This window comes from Rattus norvegicus, chromosome X, assembly GCF_036323735.1.
Source record: "Rattus norvegicus strain BN/NHsdMcwi chromosome X, GRCr8, whole genome shotgun sequence".
NCBI lineage: Eukaryota > Metazoa > Chordata > Mammalia > Rodentia > Muridae > Rattus > Rattus norvegicus.
This window is the reverse complement of record NC_086039.1, coordinates 98,923,728-98,945,135: the sequence shown is the minus strand read 5'-3', so window position 1 is coordinate 98,945,135 and position 21,408 is coordinate 98,923,728.

Sequence of the window (21,408 nt, the reverse complement as noted above, 5' to 3'; positions counted from 1 at the left end):
TGCCAGAGCCCTACTGATACAGATGAGGATGCTTTCAGCTAATCATCAGATTGAGCATGGGATCCCCATTGGAGGAGTTAGAGAAAAGACTGAAGGAGCTGAAGGGGTTTGCAACACCATAGGAAGAACAATAATATCCACCAACCATACCCCACCAGAGCTCCCAGGGACTAAACTACCAACCAATGAGTACACATGGAGGGACCCATGACACCAGCCACATATGTAGCAGAGGATTACATTGTCCAGCATCCATAGGAGGAAAAGCCCTTGGTCCTGTGAAGGTTCATTTCTCCAATGTAGGGTAATGCCAGGGCATTGAGATTGGAGTGGGTAGGTGGAAATGGGAACATTCCCATAGAAGCAGGGTAAGAGTTCCTGTTTTGGGGGGAGGGGGAAAACGGATAACATTTGAAATGTAAATACATAAAATATCCAAGAAAAATAAAATTTTAAAAAGTAAGAAAAGTATTATGAGTGCTAAAACCTTCACAGTAATAGGAATGAGTGAGCAGATTTTGTTTCTCCTATTTATATCTACAAACAAAATTTATCTTCAGGATTCCTTTTATTATATAAAGGCAAAAATCATCCATCAATATCTCTGGACATTTGATTCCAAAGTGCCTTTTAGATTTCAAATTGTTCATATGTACTAATTTCCTTTATAAAATGATACTTTGTATGTTATTGGTGACATCATCACTAGACTATAAAGGATACTTAATTTAGTGTAAATTTTAACTAAATAGTTGTAATTCTGCTTTTTATACCGAATACTAAAGGAAAGTAAATGAATGTGAAATGAAAGATCAGGGCAGATGTATTTTTCTCTAATATGTTTGATTCCTATTAGGCTCGAGTCTGTGGATGGTCTGGTGTGGGTAATACCCCATGTGATGAAATCATTCCTCAAAGACCTCTCAGAATTAGTATCCTTTAGAACTCTATATGGGAATATGTGAAAGACCATATGATTAATTTAGGACCTTGAGAAAAATTTGAGGGTTCTCAAAGTAATAGAAAATTTGCCTTGAGCACATATAGAAAAATCCTGCCTGAGATTCTGTGTTGTGAGCATGGGACAATTCTCTGAAAGTTATAGCATGATTTCCCCACACTAAGCCTATAAGAAAGAAATTAACTTTTCATTAATATTATTATTTCTGTGGAAAGTCCAAGGTGAAGATAGTTTAGTTAGATAGATTCATTGGTCAGAACAAACTTCTAAAATAGTTTTTGTTTAGAATGCTTTGGAGGAAAATGTGTAATTTCTAATTCCCTGAGATATCTACTATTTTTTGTTTTCATTTTCATTGCCTATGTTGCCCCCACAGCTACAGATGAAGAACTCAAGCTTAGAAGCCCTGACTTCTAGGACACTGCATTCCCCATGATCCTCAGCTATTTTCCTGCCCCTTCTTGTTTTTTTAACACATCGAAAAGCTTATTGTCAACCTTGTTTCTGGAAATGATATTTCCTTTTTTTATTGGACATTTTTATTTACATTTCAAATGTTATTCCCTTTCCCGGTTTCCTGTCCATAAGCTCCCTATCCCCTCTCCCTCCTCTTCTCCTATAAGGGTGTTCCCCTCCCCACCCACATTCCCTTACACTGAATGTCCAACCTTGGCAGGATGAAGGGCTTCTGTTCCCATTGGTGCCCTACAAGGCTATCCTCTACTACATATATGAAGTTGGGGCCATGGGTCTGTCCATGTGTAGTCTTTGGGGAGTGATTTAGTCCCTGGGAACTCTGGTTGGTTGGCATTGTTTTTCTTATGGGGTTGCAAGCCCCTTCAGTTCTTTCAATCCCTTCTCTAATTCCTCCAACAGGGGTCCCATTCTCAGTTCAATGGTTTGCTGCTAGCATTCACATCTGTATTTGCATGCTCTGGTTGTGTCTCTTAGGAAACATATATATCCAGTTCCTGTCAGCATGCACTTCTTAGCTTCATTAACCTTATCTAGTTTTGGTGGCTGTATATATATGGGCCACATGTGGTACAGGTTCTGAATGGTCATTTCGTCAGTCTCTGCTCCAAACTTTACCTCCATATCCCCTCCTATGGATATTTTTCCCCTTTTAAGAAGGAGTAAAGCATCTGCACTTTGGTGATCCTTCTTCTTGAGTTTCATGTGGTTTGTGAATGGTATCTTGGGTAATTCGAGTTTTGAGGCTAATATCCACTTATCAGCGAGTGCATACCATGTGTGTTTTTCTGTAATTGGGTTAGCTCACTCAGGATATTTTCTACATCAATCCATTTTTCTATTCAAAAATGAAGAACTCAAAAAAATGTAATACAGTTTTAAACTTTTGTGCTTTTAATTCAAAATTAAATTCATTTGCATCTGACTTCCTTCATTTCTGGAGTTTATTTGTTTGTTTTGTCTTGTTTCTGAGACAGGGATTCTCTGTGTAGTCATGCTTTCTTGAAACTCACTCTGCAGATCAGGTTGGCCTCAGAGTTGGAAATCTGACTGCCTCTGTCAGAATGCTCAGATTAAAGGTATGTGCTACCACTGGCAAGATAACCTCTGGCTTTCTTCCTTGTGTAATACCAGAATAGATTTTGATTGTTGCCTACTGTACAGAGGAGCATGAATTAGATGTAGAAATTCAGAGACTCAATGTATTTGAAATAATATAGAACATAGTCCTTGCATTTCAATCAAGAAAGTATATCTAAAGTTTATTTTTAAGATGTTTCAGGATGGGCTCATACCTATATTATCCCATTAATAGAGCACAGAGAATATCATTATTGTGTGATTTCACGTGTTTTTCTTACCTTGCATGGAATAGGACCAGAGGCTAAAGAATCTCTAAAATAATGTCTAACACAATTCTCTTCGATTTCAGAACTAGGACTTTACATCAAACCCTTATGTGAGTATCCTATGAGGTATAAAAAGTAGATAGTTGGATCAGGGCTGCAATTCAAACATCTTCCTCCTAACCATTGCTCTTCCACCACCTTAAGGGTTTTCTCCAAGTCTTATTACTACATCATAAATGACCATTACTTATTTTCACATTCTTTAGGTAAATCTTGGTTAAGACCATACAGGGACACGTTGATTTTCCCAATCGTCAATGACTTTACTTTGCTTTGAGTAGAGACCACTCCTAAGGCTCAACTCCCATCACAGAGCTGAAAGTTTCTTATCCCAGTGAATAGAAAATGGAAGCATGAACAGAAAAAAGTAATTCTATTTTAGGAAGTTGATTACACTCTTTACTTCTCACGTAAATGACATTTGACATGAACACTCCAATTCACTGCATCATGTAGAAAATATAAAACGACAACTTTTCTGAAAAGCAAACCATAATCCATAAAGTGTTTTGTATATCTAAAATGAAATGCATTAATGCACAGTGTAGATGCATATTCTGGTTAGGCACATAGAAAATGGTTTTTTTTCTTTTCTTTTTTTTTTATTAAATTGAGTATTTCTTTTTTTTTATTAACTTGAGTATTTTTTATATACATTTCGAGTGTTATTCCCTTTCCCGGTTTCCGGGCAAACGTCCCCCTCCCCCTCCCCTTCCTTATGGGTGTTCCCCTCCCAACCCTCCCCCCATTGCCGCCCTCCCCGCAACAGTCTAGTTCAATGGGGGTTCAGTCTTAGCAGGACCCAGGGCTTCCCCTTCCACTGGTGCTCTTACTAGGATATTCATTGCTACCTATGAGGTCAGAGTCCAGGGTCAGTCCATGTATAGTCTTTAGGTAGTGGCTTAGTCCCTGGAAGCTCTGGTTGCTTGGCATTGTTGTACATATGGGGTCTCAAGGCCCTTCAAGCTCTTCCACTTCTTTCTCTGATTCCTTCAACGGGGGTCCTATTCTCAGTTCAGTGGTTTGCTGCTGGCATTCGCCTCTGTATTTGCTGTATTCTGGCTGTGTCTCTCAGGAGAGATTTACATCCGGCTCCTGTCGGTCTGCACTTCTTTGCTTCATCCATCTTGTCTAATTGGGTGGCTGTATGACCATTACTTATTTTCACATTCTTTAGGTAAATCTTGGTTAAGACCATACAGGGACACGTTGATTTTCCCAATCGTCAATGATTTTACTTTGCTTTGAGTAGAGACCACTCCTAAGAATCAACTCCCATCACAGAGCTGAAACATGTGGGGCAGGCTCTGAATGGGTGTTCGTTCAGTCTCTGTTTTAATCTTTGTCTCTCTCTTCACTGCCAACGGTATTCTTGTTCCCCTTTTAAAGAAGGAGTGAAGCATTCACATTTTGATCATCCGTCTTGAGTTTCATTTGTTCTAGGCATCTAGGGTAATTCAAGCATTTGGGCTAATAGCCACTTATCAATGAGTACATACCATGTATGTCTTTCTGTGATTGGGTTAGCTCACTCAGGGTGATATTTTCCAGTTCTGACCATTTGCCTACGAATTTCATAAAGTCACTGTTTTGATAGCTGAGTAATATTCAATTGTGTAGATGTACCACAATTTCTCTATCCATTCCTCTGTTGAAGGGCATCTGGGTTCTTTCCAGCTTCTGGCTATTATAAATAAGGCTGCGATGAACATAGTGGAGCACATGTCTTTTTTATATGTTGGGGCATCTTTTGGGTATATGACCAAGAGAGGTATAGCTGGATCCTCAGGCAGTTCAATGTCCATTTTTCTGAGGAACCTCCAGACTGATTTCCAGAATGGTTGTACCAGTCTGCAACACCACCAACAATGGAGGAGTGTTCCTCTTCTCCGCATCCTCCCAAGCATTTGCTGTCACCTGAGTTTTTGATCTTAGCCATTCTCACTGGCATGAGGTGAAATCTCAGGGTTGTTTTGATTTGCATTTCCCTTATGACTAAAGATGTTGAACATTTCTTTAGGTGTTTCTCTGCCATTCAGCATTCCTCAGCTGTGAATTGTTTGTTTAGCTCTGAACCCCATTTTTAATAGGGTTATTTGTCTCCCTGCGGTCTAACTTCTTGAGTTCTTTGTATGTTTTGGATAGAAGGCCTCTATTTGTTGTAGGATTGGTAAAGATCTTTTCCCAATCTGTTGGTTGCCATTTTGTCCTAACCACAGTGTTCTTTGCCTTACAGAAGCTTTGCAGTTTTATGAGATCCCATTTGTCGATTCTTGATCTTAGAGCATGAGCCATTTGTGTTTTGTTCAGGAAATTTTCTCCAGTGCCCATGTGTTCCAGATGCTTCCTTAGTTTTTCTTCTATTAGTTTGAGTGTGTCTGGTTTGATGTGGAGGTCCTTGATCCACTTGGACTTAAGATTGTACAGGGTGATAAGCATGGATCGATCTGCATTCTTCTACATGTTGACCTCCAGTTGAACCAGCACCATTTGCTGAAAATGCTATCTTTTTTCCATTGGATGGTTTTGGCTCCTTTGTCAAAACTCAAGTGACCATAGGTGTGTGGGTTCATTTCTGGGTCTTCAATTCTATTCCATTGGTCTATCTGTCTGTCTCTGTACCGATACCATGCAGTTTTTATCACTATTGCTCTGTAATACTGCTTGAGTTCAGGGATAGTGATTCCCCCTGAAGTCCTTTTATTGTTGAGGATAGCTTTAGCTATCCTGGGTTTTTTTGTTTTCCAGATGGATTTGCAAATTGTTCTCTCTAACTCTTTGAAGAATTGGATTGGTATTTTGATGGAGACTGCATTGAATCTGTAGATCGCTTTTGGTAAAATGGCCATTTTTACTATATTAATCCTACCAATCCATGAGCATGGGAGATCTTTCCATCTTCTGAGGTCTTCTTCAATTTCTTTCTTCAGAGTCTTGAATTTCTTATTGCACAACTCTTTTACTTGCTTGGTTAAAGTAACACCGAGGTACTTTATATTATTTGGGTCTATTATGAAGGGTGTCGTTTCCCTAATTTCTTTCTCACCTTGTTTCTCTTTTGTGTAGAGGAAGGCTACTGATTTATTTGACTTAATTTTATATCCAGCCACTTTGCTGAAGTTGTTTATCAGCTTTAGTAGTTCTCTGGTGGAACTTTTGGGATCACTTAAATATACTATCATATCTTCTGCAAATAGTTATATTTTGACTTCTTCTTTTCCAATCTGTATCCCCTTGACCTCCTTTTGCTGTCTGATTGCTCTGGCTAGAACTTCAAGAACTATATTGAATAAGTAGGGAGAGAGTGGGCAGCCTTGTCTAGTGCCTGATTTTAGTGGAATTGCTACAAGTTTCTCTCCATTTAGTTTAATGTTAGCAACTGGTTTCCTGTATATGGCTTTTACTATGTTTAGGTATGGGCCTTGAATTCCTATTCTTTCCAGGACTTTTATCATGAAGGGGTGTTGAATTTTGTCAAATGTTTTCTCAGCATCTAATGAAAAGATCATGTGGTTTTGTTCTTTCAGTTTGTTTATATAATGGATCACGTTGATGGTTTTCCGTGTATTAAACCATCCCTGCATGCCTGGGATGAAGCCTACTTGATCATGGTGGATGATTGTTTTGATGTGCTCTTGGATTCAGTTTGCCAGAATTTTATTGAGTATTTTTGTGTCGACATTCATAAGGGAAATTGGTCTGAAGTTCTCTTTCTTTGTTGGGTCTTTGTGTGGTTTAGGTATAAGAGTAATTGTGGCTTCATAGAAGGAATTCGGTAGTGCTCCATCTGTTTCAATTTTGTGGAATAGTTTGGATAATATTGGTATGAGGTCTTCTATGAAGGTTTGATAGAATTCTGCACTAAACCCGTCTGGACCTGGGCTCTTTTTGGTTGGGAGACCTTTAATGACTGCTTCTATTTCCTTAGGAGTTATAGGGTTGTTTAACTGGTTTATCTGTTCCTGATTTAACTTCGGTACCTGGTATCTGTCTAGGAAATTGTCCATTTCCTGTAGATTTTCAAGTTTTGTTGAATATGGGCTTTTATAGTAAGATCTGATGATTTTTTGAATTTCCTCTGAATCTGTAGTTATGTCTCCCTTTTCATTTCTGATTTTGTTAATTTGGACACACTCTCTGTGTCCTCTCGTTAGTCTGGCTAAGGGTTTATCTATCTTGTTGATTTTCTCAAAGAACCAACTTTTGGTTCTGTTGATTCTTTCTATGGTCCTTTTTGTTTCTACTTGGTTGTTTCTACTCTGAGTTTGATTATTTCCTGCCTTCTACTCCTCCTGGGTGTATTTGCTTCTTTTTGTTCTAGAGCTTTTAGGTGTGCTCTCAAGCTGCTGACATATGCTCTTTCCTGTTTCTTTCTGCAGGCACTCAGCGCTATGAGTTTTCCTCTTAGCACAGCTTTCATTGTTTCCCATAAGTTTGGGTATGTTGTACCTTCATTTTCATTAAATTCTAAAAAGCCTTTAATTTCTTTCTTTATTTCTTCCTTGACCAGGTTATCATTGAGTAGTGCATTGTTCAATTTCCACGTATACGTGGGCATTCTTCCCTTATTGTTATTGAAGACCAGTTTTAGGCCGTGGTGGTCCGATAGCACGCATGGGATTATTTCTATCTTTCTGTACCTGTTGAGGCCCGTTTTTTGACCAATTATATGGTCAATTTTGGAGAAAGTACCATGAGGAGCTGAGAAGAAGGTATATCCTTTTGCTTTAGGATAGAATGTTCTATAAATATCTGTTAAGTCCATTTGGGTCATGACTTCTCTTAGTCTGTCTACGTCTCTGTTTATTTTCTGTTTCCATGATCTGTCCATTGATGAGAGTGGGGTGTTGAAATCTCCTACTATTATTGTGTGAGGTGCAATGTTTGTTTTGAGCTTTAGTAAGGTTTCTTTTATGTATATAGGTGCCCTTTTATTTGGGGCATAGATATTTAGGATTGAGAGTTCATCTTGGTGGATTTTTCCTTTGATGAATATGAAGTGTCCTTCCTTATCTTTTTTGATGACTTTTAGTTGAAAATTGATTTTATTTGATATTAGAATGGCTACTCCAGCTTGCTTCTTATGACCATTTGCTTGGAAAGTTGTTTTCCAGCCTTTCACTCTGAGGTAGTTTCTGTCTTTGTCTCTGAGGTGTGTTTCCTGTAGGCAGCAGAATGCAGGGTCCTCGTTGCGTATCCAGTTTGTTAATCTATGTCTTTTTATTGGGGAGTTGAGGCCATTGATGTTGAGAGATATTAAGGAATAGTGATTATTGCTTCCCGTTATATTAATATTTGGATGTGAGGTTATGTTTGTGTGCTTTCATTCTCTTTGTTTTGTTGCCAAGACGATTAGTTTCTTGCTTCTTCTAGGGTATAGCTTGCCTCCTTATGTTGGGCTTTCCCATTTATTACCCTTTGTAGTGCTGGATTTGTAGAAAGGTATTGTGTAATTTGGTTTTGTCATGGAATATCTTGGTTTCTCCATCTATGTTAATTGAGAGTTTTGCAGGATACAGTAACCTGGACTGGCATTTGTGTTCTCTTAGGGTCTGTATGACATCAGTCCAGGATCTTCTGGCCTTCATAGTTTCTGGCGAAAAGTCTGGTGTGATTCTGATAAGTCTGCCTTTATATGTTACTTGACCTTTTTCCCTTACTGCTTTTAATATTCTTTCTTTATTTTGTGCGTTTCGAGTTTTGACTATTATGTGATGGGAGGTGTTTCTTTTCTGGTCCAATCTATTTGGAGTTCTGTAGGCTTCTTGTATGCCTATGGGTATCTCTTTTTTTAGGTTAGGGAAGTTTTCTTCTATGATTTTGTTGAAGATATTTCCTGGTCCTTTGAGCTGGGAGTCTTCACTCTCTTCTATACCTATTATCCTTAGGTTTGATCTTCTCATTGAGTCCTGGATTTCCTGTATGTTTTGGACCAGTAGCTTTTTCTGCTTTACATTTTCTTTGACAGTTGAGTCAATGATGTCTATGGAATCTTCTGCTCCTGAGATTCTCTCTTCCATCTCTTGTATTCTGTTGGTGAAGCTTGTATCTACAGCTCCTTGTCTCTTCTTTTGGTTTTCTATATCCAGGGTTGTTTCCATGTGTTCTTTCTTGATTGCTTCTATTTCCATTTTTAATTCCTTCAACTGTTTGATGTGTTTTCCTGGAATTCTTTCAAGGATTTTTGTGTCTCCTCACTATGGGCTTCTACTTGTTTATTTATGTTTTCCTGGAATTCTTTCAGGCATTTTTGCGATTCCTCTCTGTAGGCTTCTACTTGTTTATTAATGTTTTCCTGTGTTTCTCTAAGGGAGTTCTTCACGTCTTTCTTGAAGTCCTCCAGCATCATGATCAAAAATGATTTTGAAACTAGATCTTACTTTTCTGGTGTGTTTCGATATTCCATGTTTGTTTTGATGGGAGAATTGGGCTCTGATGGTGCCATGTAGTCTTGGTTTCTATTGCTTGGGTTCCTGTGCTTGCCTCTCGCCATCAGATTATCTCTAGTGTTACTTTGTTCTGCTATTTCTGACAGTGGCTAGACTGTCCTATAAGCCTGTGTGTCAGGAGTGCTGTAGACCTGTTTTCCTGTTTTCTTTCAGCCAGTTATGGGGACAGAGTGTTCTGCCTTCAGGCGTGTAGTTTTTCCTCTCTACAGGTTTTCAGCTGTTCCTGTGGGCCTGTGTCTTGAGTTTACCAGGCAGGTCACTTGCAGCAGAAAAGTTGGTCTTACCTGTGGTCCCGAGGCTCAAGTTTGCTCGCGGGGTGCTGCCCATGAGCTCTCTGTGGCGGCAGCAACCAGGAAGATCTGCGCTGCCGTTTCCGGGAGCTTCAGTGCACCAGGGTTCCAGATGGAGTTTGGTGTTTTCCTGTGGCGTCAGAGATGTGTGTAGAGTGCAGTCTCTTCTTGTTTCCCAGGCGTGTCTGCCTCTCTGAAGGTTTAGCTCTCCCTCCCACGGGATTTGGGTGCAGAGAACTGTTTATCTGGTCTGTTCCTTCAGGTTCCGGCGGTGTCTCATGCGCAGGGGTCCTGCTGCTCCTGGGCCCTCCCCCACGGGAACCCAGAGGCCTTATACAGTTTCCTCTTGGGCCAGGGATGTTGGCAGGGGTGGGCAGTGTTGGTGATCTCTTCCGCTCTGCTTCCTCAGGAGTGCCCACCTGACCAGGCTGTGAGGTCTCTCTCCCACGGGGTCTGGGAGCAGAGAGCTGCTGTGGGCCGGGATCTGCAGGTGTGGGACTCCTGGTAAACACAGGATGTGCCCGGTCCTAGAGGAATTCTGCCTCTGTGTGTCCCGAGTTCACCAGGCAGGTCTCTTGCAGCAGAAAAGTTGGTCTTACCTGTGGTCCCATGGCTCAAGTTCGCTCGCGGGGTGGTGCCCATGAGCTCTCTGCAGTGGCAGCAACCAGGAACATGGAAAATGTTTTTAATTTGGCAGTCTTTAACCAGAAGCCAAAAATGTTCAAAGCCAAGGATTATACTACTCTCATATGAATGGCTTCCTTTAGTTCTGCCATGCTATGTTATATCTGCCTTGCATTCTGTTCATCTTTCCAAAGCCATTTATTTGATAATTATATTCCTTGCTAATACTTAATGGTAAAAACGATAATGCTTCCCTTGAACCCTCCTTCCCAGTTTTTCCATTCCCCAATTTATTCAATGCTTAATAAATCTTAATGCTGAAGGTAGAGTGTACATATTTTTGCAAAGGATACATATAGTCTTCAGGTTATTATGATGATTAAAATGAACTAAAATATGCCACTAATTATTGGACAGTGGGGTTGATTCATAACTAGCTTAATAAGAATACTTAATGTGTGAAATGTCAACTGAGAAAACTTTAGTAGAATAGTAATTTTATTGCTCTTTTTCTGCTTTAAATATACATGGATGACTTCAGTAGCTCCTGAATGCAACAGTACCAAACATTTCATATTCACTCTCCTTAATTCTTGACACAATGCAGTGGTGCCAAATATTTTATATTCTCTGTCCTTAACATTTGGCATAAATTGGGTAGTCAATATGTGTTTATTTAAGAATCATTGTTCAAAATGAGTATAGTTGACACAATGTTAATGGAATCTATGGGATGAAGGATCAGAAAAATAAATAAATAAAAACAATCAGGACATATTATTTGCTGTTGCAGACAATGAACCAGGTCTAATGAGAATCTAGCTACAGACAAATCACACTTCCTTCAATATAATAGAGTAGAAATATGGTTTAAAAAGAGATTGTGTTCCACACATGATGGAAAAAGTTCAACAATAAAGAAGATTCAAAATGTTATAGAGCATCATAATGCTGTCAATTAAAATAATATAATCTTAGGTTACACTAAAAGAAGAATGGGATCTTGGGCTAGACAGTTGAACTTTTGAGTTGGGTTTCTAACAGAATATCCTTGTTGACTAAAATCAGTTGTACTAATGATCCAATTATCCCATTTCAGTTTGGCTAAGACAGAACTATTCTTTCCATGTTTCACATCCACTCACAGAAACCCAAAAATGAAATTATAATAATATTCAGAACAGAAGCTAGGGACTTTAGATACATAAACAAACAAAAACAACTTGTGAAATAAATGCAGAAGAAAGGGTACGCATTAAGAAAATATAGTATCCATCATTCATAATACATAGCACACTTGAAAGCTTCCACTTAAAAACACAGAGTTATGTCAGAAATACAGTTTAATGTAGCGAGCATCAGATGTCTGAAGTTCTAAAAATAAGATAAAAGAAACTCTACATGCTTTGAATGCAAAATTAGTCCAATGACAATGCAGTTTAGATTAAAATAACACACTTTGTCTTCATTGATAAAATAATAGCTGGGCATTGTGCTTAATTATAAATGAGAAAATCTAAAATCTACGGGAGAAGACACTCAGATGATTGAAAGGCTTGAATTCATATCATTTGAGGGAGAGGTGAGGCATTTCAAATGATTTGCATGGCGGATAGGGCAGACTTGTGTTAAATATCATGTATGTGATAGTGACTCCTCACTGTGAGCTTGATTTAGGATAACCATGGAAGTACACCTCTAAGTGTTCTTATAAGTTTGTTTGATTAAATTGAGACATGAAGACTCACTGTGAATGTGGGAATCATCTCATGGTCTGAGATCCTGAAATTTAAAAAAAAAAAAAAACTTAGAAAGTAAACGTTACCCCAGCATTCATCTGTCAGATTCCTTACTCCAGACTCAATATAAGTAGCTCCTGTCACTATGACATTCATAGTGTGATTGACTGTACCGTGAAACTATGTGCCAAAATAACCCCTTCCTTTCTTATATTGTTTTATTCATTATTCTGTTAAATTGATAACACAAATAACTAATACCAAAAATTGATACTGAAGATTGGTAACAATTCTGTGATAAACATAATCTTGTTGTTCATAAGCCTTTGGAATAAGTTTCCAAGGTAAATGCCAAAGAGTTTAAAGGTACTGGCTAAAGCACCTTTTAGAAAAGCTTAATGGACCAATATTTGTGGGAATCAGAGTCTCTTCTAGTTAGGCTTTCTAAGTTGCTCTGAAACAACACTAATAAAAGCCAACTTGGGAAAGAAGAGTTTATTTTGTTTTACAGCTTCCAGGTTACAATCCATTACCTAGTGAATTCAGATCAGAAACTTACAATAGGAACCTAGAGGCAGGAACTGATACAGAGGTAATAGGAGAATACTGCTTACTGGCTGGTTCCCCATGGCTTGCTCAGCGTGTGTTCTTACACCACCCAGGCCCACCTGCCAAAGGGTGTCTCAGTCCACAGTGAACTGCACTTTCCCATACAAATAGTTAATGGGGTGAATGCCCCCAAAGACTTGCCTAACATGAAGACAATCCATAAATTACGATTCTTTCTGCACAGATAACTCTAATGCGTATCAAGTTGACCTGTGAAAAATAATCAGCACATAACCTACATGTAAAATTTTCAGGAACACTGTCATCATCAAGTGAATAGTTTGGGAAGAGATCATTGATGTGACTGCCCAGGAGAACAGAGAAACAAAATTATGAAGTGTACTATGGAGTGTGGTGTAGTTGTGAGGAACATGCCCACTATGGTAAACAAACAAGAAATCCTTTCTCAAGCCCTCAGAGTCATCTATCCAGAAAGCTGAGATTGGAAAGAATCACAGTCAAAACACCAGAAATTAATTTTAGCATTCAGGTGAGGGTGGGGTATTTCAGTCTGGGTAGGGACCAAACAATGCTATGAGAACCCAGTGGCTAGGTGCACTTTCATATAGTAAATAGATACCTCAGAAGTATGGAGTTTTCATTGTATATAGTTTGCTCTTTTCATAAACAGCATAACCAAAAACAACTCATGGAAGTGTTTATTTTAGTTAACAATTTCAGAGAGAGGCTTCATAATGGTAGGAGGCTGATGTCTTTGTACCCTTTGAGACTATACACACCCAAGAAGCAGAGACTGAATTGGAAGTGGGGTGAGCTGTCAAAGCCCTCCAGAAGTCATGTACTTCTTTTCACAATGCTCTACCTTCTGAAGGTTCCACAACTTCCTCAAACTATCTCAGCAACCAGTACCAAGTATTTAAATACATGAGCCTGTAGAGGCATTCCCCATTAAAGCCACTACAGCAGTTTATCAAAAAAACTAAAATGAAAATGAACAGGTGACCATTATACCATTTCAGGGTACACACTCAAAGAATATTAAGTCCTATCACAGATAACTGCTCAAAGATTTTTTATTGTTTTGATTCAATAGCTAAGATGTTTATTTAAAAATTAATCCATATTTATTACCCTGCACAAAAATCAAGTTCAAGTGGATCAAATATTTCAACATAAAACCATATACACTAAATCTAATAGAACAGAAGGTGGGGAGTAGCCTTGAACTTGTTGGTCCAGGAAACAATTTCATGAATAGAACACCAATGGCTCAGACACTAAGATCAACAATTAATAAGTTGGACCTCATGAAACTGGAGAGCTTCTGTAAGTCAGAGGACACCATCAGTAGAATAAAATGACAGCCTACAGATTGGGAAAAGCTCTTCACCAACACTAGATCTGACAGAGGTAGATCAAAAATTAGACAGAAAAAACCGAATAACCCAAATTTAAAAATGGGATACAGAGCTAAACAAATAACACTCATCAGAGGAATCTCAAATGGCCAAGAAATAATTAACAGCATGTTCAATGTCTTTAGTCATCAGGAAAATGCAAATCACCTTATATTCAATAGAATGACTAAGAGCAAAAATTCGAGTGACATCACATGCTGTTGAGGATATAGAGTAAAGGGAAAAGTCCACAATTGATGGTGGAAATACAAACTTATACATCCACTCGGGAATTCAATTTGGCAGTTTCTCAGAAAATTTGGAAAAGTTCTACCTCAAGACTCAACTATACCACTCCTAGGCAATACACAAAAGACTCTCCAGTGTCCTTCTTGCTCAACTATGTTCATAGCACTTTCACTCATAATAGCCAGAAAGTGGAAAAAATCTAGATGATCCTCAAATGAAGAATGGATAAAGAACTGTGGTTCAATTTACATGATGAGTTACTACTCAGCTATTAAAAACCAAGGATATGAATTTGGTGTTCTGTAGGCTTCTTATACTTTTATGGCCACCTTTTCCTTTACGTTGGGAAATTTTCTTCTATGAGTTTGTTGGAAATGATTTCTGGCCTTTTGAGCAGGAAATCTTCACTCTCTTCTATTCCTATTATTCTAAGATTTAGTCTTCTCCTTGTGTCCTGGATTTCTTGGATGTTTTGGATTCATACTTTCTAATGGTTTGTATTTTCCTTAACCATTGTGTCAATATCTACTATGGTATCTACTACACCAGAGATTCTCTCTGTATCTCTTTTATTTTGTTGGTGGTGTTTGCATCTGTATCTTCTGACCTCTTTCCTAGGTTTTCCACTTCCAGGGTTGGCACTCTGTGTTTTCTTTATTATTTCTATTTTCATTTTTAGGTCTTGGACTGCTGTGTTCAATTACTTCACCTGTTTTATTGTTTCTTCCTATATTTCTTTGATGGATTTGGTTTTGTTTCCTGTTTAAGGGGTTTCTACCAGTTAAATGATATGATACATATACATAGTATATATAAGCAACTTCAGCTGACAAACAACTTCAGTATAGTTGCTGGATATAAAATTAACTCAAATAAATAAGTAGCCTTCCTTTATACAAACGATAATTAGGCTACAAAAGAAAACATGGAAACAACACTCTTCACAATAGCCACAAATAGTATAAAATATGTTGGTGTAACACTTACCAAGTGAAAGATTTGTATATGAGAAACCTCAAATCCCTGAAAAAAAACTGAAGAAGACCTCAGAAGATGAAAAGATCTTCCATGCTCATGGATTGGTAGGCTTTCAGAGTGAAAATGGCCATCCTACAAAAAGCAATCTACAGATTCAACAAAATCCCCATCAAGATTCCAAAACAATTCTTCAGAGAAATAGAAAGAGCAATTGTCAAATTTATATGGACAAACAAAAAACACTGGATAGAAAAAACAATTTTTAACAATAAAATACTTCTCAGGAAATCACCACACCTGACCTTAATCTGTACTACAAAGCAATAATGATAAAACCCATATGGAAATGGTACAGAAACAGACAGGTTGATCAATGGAATAGAACTGAAGATCTAAAAATAGCCCCACACACTTAATGAACATTTTATCATTGGCAAAGAAGCCAAAAAAACACAATGCAAAAGTGAAAGAATCTTCAATAAATGGTGCTGGTCTAACTGGCAGTTTGTATGTAGAAGAATGCAAATTGATCCATGTTTATCTCCTTGTACAAAGCTCAAGTCCAAGTGGGTCAGGGACCTCAACATAAAACAGATACACTGAATCAAATACGAGAGAGGGAAATAGCCTCAGACTCATTGCTACATGGGGGTGATTTCCTAAACAGAACACCCGTGGCTCAGGTTCTAAAAACAACAGTCAATAAATGGGACCACATGCAACTGAAATGCTTCTGCAAGACAACAGACACAGTCAATAGGACAAATCAGCAACTCACAGAACGGAAAAAAGAAAACCTTCACTAAACCCACATCCGATAGAAAGCTAATATCCAAAATGTATAAACAACACAAGAAGCTAACCTCCAGAAAATCAAATAACACAATTAAAATGGGGTACAGAATGAAGCAGTGAATTTTACTCAGAGGAATCTAGAGTGGCTGTGAAGCACTTAAAGAAAATTTCAAAGTCCTTAGTCATCAGGGAAATGAAAATCAAAATAACCCTGAGATTCTACCTTACAGCAATCAGAATAGCTAAAATCAAAAATTCAGGTGATAACTCATGCTGGCAAGGATGTGGAGAAAGAGGAACATTCCTCTATTGCTGGGGGAATTTCAAACTGGTACAACCACTCTGGAATTTTTGATAAAATTGGAAAATAGACCTACCTGAAGACCCAGCTCTACCACTCTTGGTCATATACCCTAAAGTTTCCCCACAATATCAGAGGGGCACATGTTCCATGATGTTCATAGTAGCCTTATTTATAATAGCCAGAAGCTGGAAACAACCTAGATTTCCCATAACAGAAGGATGAATACAGAAAATGTTGTACATTTGCACAATGGAATACTATTTCTCTATCAAAAACAATTACTTCACAAATTTTGCAGGCAAAATGATGGAACTTGAAAGCATCATCCCGAATGAGGTAATGCAGACCGTAAAGTACATACATAGTATGCACCCACTAATATGTAAATATATGCCAAAAAGTAGAGGATAAATAGGATATAACCTACAGAATTTAAAATAAACTTTAATAACCAAACAGACCAAATGAGGATTCTTCAATCCCAGTTAGTAGGAAGAAGAAAATAATCATGGGTGGTAGGAGGCAGGGAAGTGAGAGATTTGGATAGGATAGAGGAATAGAAGGGGAAAGGGGAAACAGGACTGTGTAAGGTGTAGAGGAGACAAGAGAGAAGCCCAGAGGGCCAGCAGAATGAGTGAAATATGCATTCTCATAAGTTGGGAAATAGGGAGACACTCTAGAATGTACCAGAGACCTAGGAGGTGACTTGCTGGACTCAAATGGAGTAAGTGACCTTAGATCAAGGGCTCAACATTGAGGAAAGTGAAGTTGAAGAGTCCACCTCCAGTAGATAGACACCACCTCAAGACAGGAATGGTATTACCAACCCACATTCACATTTCTGATCCCGAAGTGTTCCTACCTAAAAGAAATGCAGGTGAAAAATGGAGAAGAAAGTGAGGGAAATGTGGTCCAGTGACCAGTCAAACTGGGGTTTACCTCATGGAAACACACTAAGGTCTGACACTATTACTGATGTTATGATGTGCTTACAAACAGGAGCCTAGCATGGCTGTCCTTTGACAAGCCCAACAAACAGCTAACTGAGACAGATGCAGATACTTGCACCTAATCATTGGACTGAAGACAGGGACCCCTATGGTTGCATTAGGGAAAGAATGGAAGAAGCAGATGAGGAGGGTGACCTCACAGGAAAACCAGCATTCTCAATACACTCGGATCCCTGAGAGCTCTCAGACACTGAACCACCAATGAGGCAGCATAAATGAGCTGGTCCAAAGTCCTTGACACATATATGTACAGCAGAGGACTACCTTGTCTGGCCTCAGTGGGAGATGTGCCTAATTCTGGAGAAATTTGATGCCCCAGTGAGGGGGGGGCTTGTAGTGGGGGGAACATCCTCTTAGAGACAAGGGAGAGAAAAAATGGGGTGAGAAATTAAGGGAGGGGGACCTAGATGGGGTACAACAGCTGGATTATATATTAATTAATTAAGGACATCACTAATTTTTCAGGCAAATGGGTGGAATTTGAGAATATCATCTTGAGTGAGGTAAACCAGACCCAAAATTCATGCATAGTATATTTTCACTTATAAATCTATACTACCCATAAAGTATAGGATGGACACTTTATAATCCACAGACCCACAGAAGCCAAATAATGAAGAAAAGCCAAATGACTATGGTTGAATCTTTCACAGAAGGAGAAATAAAATAGAATCAAATGTTGATGGAGGGAGGGAAATTAGTGGCAGAGGGATGGGGAGGAGAGTGGAGCAGGGATTATGAAGTATATGGAGAGCAGTGGAGAGAGAAAGGAAATCAGTAGTGGGGACAGGCATCTCTAGGATTTGCCAGAGACCTGGGCCTGGAAGGAGGCCCTGATGTTTCTATGGGATGACTGTAGCTGAGACTCCTAATGTTGGGAGATATGGATCTTGAGGTCATCAGTTCTTATAGCCAGGCAGGTCTCCCAGTAGAGGGATAATGACAGCAACTCACCCACAAGATCTTTGATTCAAAATCCTTACTCCCTACAAGATGTGCACAGACAGATCCAGCAGAGACAGAGGGAATGACCAATAAATGACTGGTCCAAATTAAGATCCACCTGATGTGACGGCAAGAAGTAATCTATTGCCCTATAATGATACCCTGGTATGCTTGCAGACAGGAGCAAAGAGTAGCTTCCAAGAGGCTCCACCCATCAGCCAATGGAAATAGCTGATGAGACCCACACGTAAACATGATGGAGACTAGGGAGTCTTGTGGAAGAGTTGGGAGAAGGATTGAGAGAGCTGAAGGGGATAGTGACTCCACAGAAAGAGTAACAGTCAGCAAGCCTGGATTATTGGTGCCTCCTTGAGACTGAACCACCAACTAAAGAGAGAGCATGGGCCAGTGTACCTATGTAGTATATATATACCTTGGTCTTCATGTGGATCTCCCTACAACTGAAGTATGGGTTGTCCCTGAATCTGTTACCTTCCTGTGGATCGTGTTCCCTTAACTGAGCAGCCATGTCTGGCCACAGGGGAAGAGGATGCATCTAGTCCTACAGTGATTGATGTCTTGTGTGTGTGTGTGTGTGTGTGTGTGTGTGTGTGTGTGTGTGTGTGTGTGTATGAGAGAGAGAGAGAGAGAGAGAGAGAGAGAGAGAGAGAGAGAGAGAGAGAGAGAGAGAGATACACCAGGTAGGGGGTGTGCTCTCTTTTCTGAGAGGAGGAGAAGGGAAAGAGGGAAAGAATTTTGTGTGTGGAGGAACATGGAGGCTAGGGAGGGGCTGAAATAGGCATATAAAGTGAATAAATATTTTTAAAAAATTAATGTATAGAGAAATGTGGTACATGAAAATATACAATTTTACTCAATTATAAAAATTATTACAGTAGCTAGAGTGATAGCTCAGTGTGTAAAGCACCCTTATATTTGCACTTTATATTTGTTTATGCTGCTGTTGTTTGGAGATACTCACTGTCACCCTGGCTGGCCTTCAAACTCCTTGTAGACCAGACTGCCCTCATACTCACAGAGTTTGCCTCCTGGTTTCTGGGATTAAAAATGTGTGCCACTATGCATTGCTGGGTAAAGTATGTTTCTCTAAATATGTTTGGCACTCAGTTTGATCCCCAGATCCCACAAAGAGGTGAAAGAAAAGAACCCAGTTCAAATGGTTGTCCTCTGAGCACCACACACAATCTGGTATGCACTCAGCCAACCAGACACACAATGCAGTAATAGATATTTAAAATGAGAACTAATTCATGATAACCCCAGGAAAATGGAAAGAACTGGACATAATGTTTATTGAACTAAGAAGTTAGACTCAGAACAAATAATGCATGTGTTCTTTCTTCTACAGTTCCTAGGTGCATGTGTGTGTGTGTGTGTGTGTGTGTGTGTGTGTGTGTGTGTGTGTGTGTAGGTCGTAAAGCTAACTCTTTAAGGATAATATTTTGTTCACAACAGAATAAAAATTGAAATATAGTTCAATTCTAAATGAAAACAATAGTCACCCACAAGTTACATGAGGAGTCATGTGTGTAAAGTTTTCCCAAGCAGATAAATTTTACTCTTCTTGACCCCTTATTACATATACTCTTGACTATTATTTTAGCCAGCTTGAGTTTGTTCAGTGAAATTGGTTTCACTCCATGTTGAAAGTCTTCACAATTATTAAAACTATTTTATTTGAGTAGACTATGATAGAAACGCCTTCATGATCCAATATTTTTATCAGAATACCACAGACACTAAGAACATGAACACCATGTAGCAATTGCATAACATTTTTATTCTTTAGCTGAACTGTATAAGAGATAATTCATTCTCATATAGTGTACTAAGTGCTTATGTTTACTATTGTCTTCTTTTCAATATTTTATTAACAGCAGAGTTCACTATATTTAGGCCTTTCTTGATTCACTGATAATTATCAGTGAGAAAAAGTAGCTGGGAAAGCAAATTTGTATATAACAAATTACCCTTTATTCATTGATCTTTATAATAAGGTAAGGACTATGAGCCACCCTTTAAATTTTTTTTCTCTATTCCTGCCTCAAGGTGATTACAGCACAAGAGGGGTACAGTTACTCCACTCACTCAGAACATCTGCCACCTGCCTGAAGCCATGGCTCAATTCAGGCATGGGATGCAGGAAGCCCTGCTCTTCCACCTTGCTTTACTTTCAAATGTTTGCATCATGCAGGCAGCTTCTCATCCCCACTGCCACAGCCTAGATTTAATGGCACATCCAAGATCAGGCTGTGGGAGATATGAGTAGCAGCTGGTCACATCCTGCTGTTTCTGTGGCAAGGTTTTGACAACTGGAGAACTCATTTTGTATGTGCTCTTGGAAGCAGTGTATCTCCTGGCACATTTCTGTTCATTTTCAGATTCTGGAAGCATATATTGAATTAGTTCCCTACTTTTTGGTGATGGTAGATTTCTGGTTGCTGAATGCCTGTGTAATGGAGCACACCTGGACTGTTGAATCTGGAAGCTGCAAAGATAAAGAGTAAAATTCATGATCAGTATTTGGTGTGAGGACAATTACCGAATTAGCACCTTTTCTCTATAACTCTAAGGCTTTTTATAGTCCTTTGTATGTGTTTGTGTGTGGTCTCTATATGCTAAGATTAGAAATTATCACATCTCTTGATTGCTTCTGACTATGACTCAGTGTTTAGACAGCACTGAATTGGAATTCCAAGAGACACTGTGAACTACAGTTTTGTCTTTTAGATAAAATGAGCAATTGAAGTCTTGACTATTTTGTACTCACTAATTATCCTATGCCACTTCTTCAAGGATGTGGACATTAATTAGCTCCAGTATCCTAACTAATTTTAAATTAGGTAATTACATTGTATACTCTGCAGTTTCTGCTGAGAAACACGTTCCTCACTTCCTGTCTCTAAGTGATGACCAGCTGTTAAATAGCTTCCAAGTTTTCCCCTGAGTCAGTTACACATCAGAAACTCTACCTTTATAGGATGGTTTTAGAACATTCAAGATGAAGGAGCTGTATAAATGATATTGTTATAACTTGTTATTGTTATCAGTGACAACTCTTTTCACAGTGTCATGGCAGGAGTCATTTGGAGACTCCAGTGTTGTAAGATGCAAGATGTGGCATCTCAGGAAAGAATTCCTGCCGAAAACCTTTTTCATTTCTCTAGTATTTCCAGAGTTGTTACTAAATGCA